We start from the raw sequence: 3,408 nt of genomic DNA, 5'->3' as shown, positions 1-3,408 counted from the left end.
GTTATTTCCTATAATATTTATGGAAACTCAATTGAGAGAAACCATAGTCAAGGGGATATTTTAGTCACATTTTGAATACATAGTTCTCTTTTACATGTACTCACATATATGCATATGAACACGAACATGATTTTATGATCTTAGACATGTCAGACACCTTTCCTATAATCTTACATAGCTGAATTGTCTCTCAATCACTGTCATAATATGGTCTTTCTTTGAAAATAATAATTAAAAGGGACCTGTGAGGAGGAGCAGAGGCTTAAATTTAATGAAAGTCCATTCCTGTGTCTCTTCTATGTTCACTCATGCTGAGAAGACCAAACTGTAGTTTGTTATACTGGATGTTTTTTTACTTTTTTCAAGGTAACTGTAAAGCATCAGGTAAATTCAATTTGAAATTATGGATGATGGAGTTTATTTCAGAATTAAATAGATTGTGTGAATATTCGAAGGTGATGTAGGTAATCCCTTTATCATATTTTGAGCTTACAGTACTTTAGAAAAATTTAAATAGAATGTAATAGATACTTAATGGAACACCCCTGAAATAAGTGTGTCAGGAAGAAGATAAAACAGGCAGCATGATGTAATTCAGTATTCACAAAGCTTATTCGAAATTTTGGAATTCATTATTTTTGGAACTTACGTCATATTTTGAATCCAGTGTCCTTCGGCAAGCCAATATTCAGCTTAATGAATTTATAAAGCATTATTTGGATCTATTAAATACACAGGTGCAGATGCATCTAAATAAAAGAAACAAAAGCAGCACAATTTTTTGGACATGTTTTCCTTAGAATAGACAGACTAATTTTTTATTCTTTCACTGACAAGTAGTTATTTGATGTTGGTGCTTCATTCTTAAAGAACCTAAGTGTTATGAACATATGTTATAGGAAAAATAACAAATGACATTGAGTTACAGAATAAAATCATTATCATTATATCAAAGTTGTAACCTAAAGCTAAAATATAACTTTCCACATACTTCCAAATGACTGGTAAAAGAACAAAGATGAGAAAATCATATACTAATAAGTTTTTTCTTAAAATATTCACATATATAGCATTAAATGAATGAGTAAAAGAACTGAAAGAGAAAATAAAGAACAAAATACTCAACCCAAAAGTTAAATTCATAACCTATATTATTAGAGGAAAAAATTGAATGAGGAATTAATACAACTGACAAAATATTAGATGATTAAGAAATTGGAAAGATTATTTTGCTTATAAAGTACTAATGAAACTAATGAACACAGGTAAGTTCAATAAAAACTTAAGTATGAGCAAAACTCAAAAATATCTTAATTTAAAAGATATTTTAAAAATAATTGGGAAGCAGATGTATCTCAAGCAGTTGAGCACCTGCTTCACACATACAAGGTCTCAGTTTCAATCTCCGGTACCTCAAAAACAACCAATCAACCAACCACACAACACATTATAATATGTATAGGTTCATTGAGTAATAAAAGATTTTCAAATAAAGGATATCGTCTCTTCTTGCCAGCCTCCCAAAAGGAAATAAAATGAAAGGGAGAATAATGTGCATTAAAATGTGAAAATAAAGCATAAGTGTGTTCCAAAACAAAACAAAACAAAAGTAACATTTCATATCTCTTCTCTGAGTGGATAATATGTTAAGGGAAATAAAAGATGTCTAAAAGGACAAATATAATACATTAACCTACATATACTCATGGAATATAGTGAAGAAAAATTGCAAAACATATGACAGGCAATCATTGTATAGATATAGCTTACACAAATAAGAAATAAGTGTATTCACAACTTTATTAATGACAAAATTAATCAAAATTTAATTATAAGAAAAAATAGATATCTAAAATTTCCCACATTTCATAATTCATTATATAAAAGAAATTTTTAAACTAAAAATCATTTATGAGAACTATATTATCAAGTGCCTATGAGTATATGTTGGTATAAAATTTTCTTTACTTCAGTTCTCAGAATATAATGTAAAGAAAAAATATGATCAAAATTATGCTTTTAAAAAATAATAGTGAAAAACTGAAGTTGCCTTCAGTTTTTTTATATAATGTCTACCTAAGGGCATATAGTTAGAATTATGGTATATAGCTATGGAATATCACATGGAATTAAGGTTATTTGCAAGAAGATTAATGATGTGGAAAGATGTTGTCAATATGACACTGAGTGGGAAATTCAAGCTATTAAATGGCGTATATATTATGAATTCAACTGTTGAAAAAGACACATATACATTAAAAAGTGTATAAAGAACATGCACCTAGAATAATAGTGATTATTTGGTAATGGAATAAAAGATAATTTTTGTTTTCTTCTTTTATAAATTTTCTGATTTTACTGCAAATAGAATGCATTGCCTTTTTAGCCAGTAAAATAATTTAATTAAAGAAGTTTTCTTTTTTCTCTTTTCTGTGTTCATAGCATCTCAAATGACAGCTTTTCTGAGTAGATTGTATATGCTGTTTATTATTCATAAACATCTGTGATAGAAGAAACACATGCATAAATGTAACATGCCTATAAATTGAATCCTTTTATCATACTAACAAAGAAATCATTGGTTTTACCTACCACTCAGAATGCATTTGTGGAAGAATTAACAAGTTGATTCCATGAAAAGTCATCTTACTTTTTGAGAATACTTCCTAAGTATTTAGTGAACACTGATTTGTCACTTACTACTCCTTTGAAAGTTCATCCATTTTTACCTTAAGTATAGTATTAATTAGTGATTCAAAAATCATTGCTAAGGCAAATTTCTAAATAAATCTTAGTTTGTGGGGTGAATTTATCTTTGCTTGATAGGCTTTCACCAAACTGAATGTGAGCCAAAGCATTCCAGCTCTGATAAGAATTTCTCTATTCAGAACTTCCAATTTTTTAGGCTTCTAAAGAACTTGTTTGGGAAAAACCTAACCCTTGAAGGACTTCTCTTCCTAAGACTCTGCTACACATTTGCCAGTCTTGCTTTCTTGGTCACTAGATAAAGTATATCACAAAAGGTTCTTGAGGCGGGGGACTTGGCCCAGTGGTTAGGGCGTTTGTCTACAACATGGGAGGTCCACGTTTCAAACCCCGGGCCTCCTTGACCCCAGTGGAGCTGGCCCACCAACAGTGCTGATGCGAACAAGGAGTGCCATGCCACTCAGGGACCTGTAGGGGAGGCCCACAGGCAAGCAGGGACCTGTAGGGGAGCCCCACAGGCAAGCAGGGACCTTTAGGGGAGCTCCACGCGCAAGGAGTGCGCCCTGTAAGGAAAGCCACCCAGCGTGAAAGAAAGTGCAGCCTGCCCAGGAATGGTGCAGCACACACGGAGAGCAGACACAACAAGATGATGCAAGGAAAAGAAACATGGATTTCCATGCCGCTGACAACAGAAGCGAACAA

The sequence above is a fragment of the Dasypus novemcinctus genome, chromosome 10 (genome assembly GCF_030445035.2).
Source record: "Dasypus novemcinctus isolate mDasNov1 chromosome 10, mDasNov1.1.hap2, whole genome shotgun sequence".
Classification (NCBI taxonomy): domain Eukaryota; kingdom Metazoa; phylum Chordata; class Mammalia; order Cingulata; family Dasypodidae; genus Dasypus; species Dasypus novemcinctus.
Note: the sequence above shows the minus strand (reverse complement) of the source record.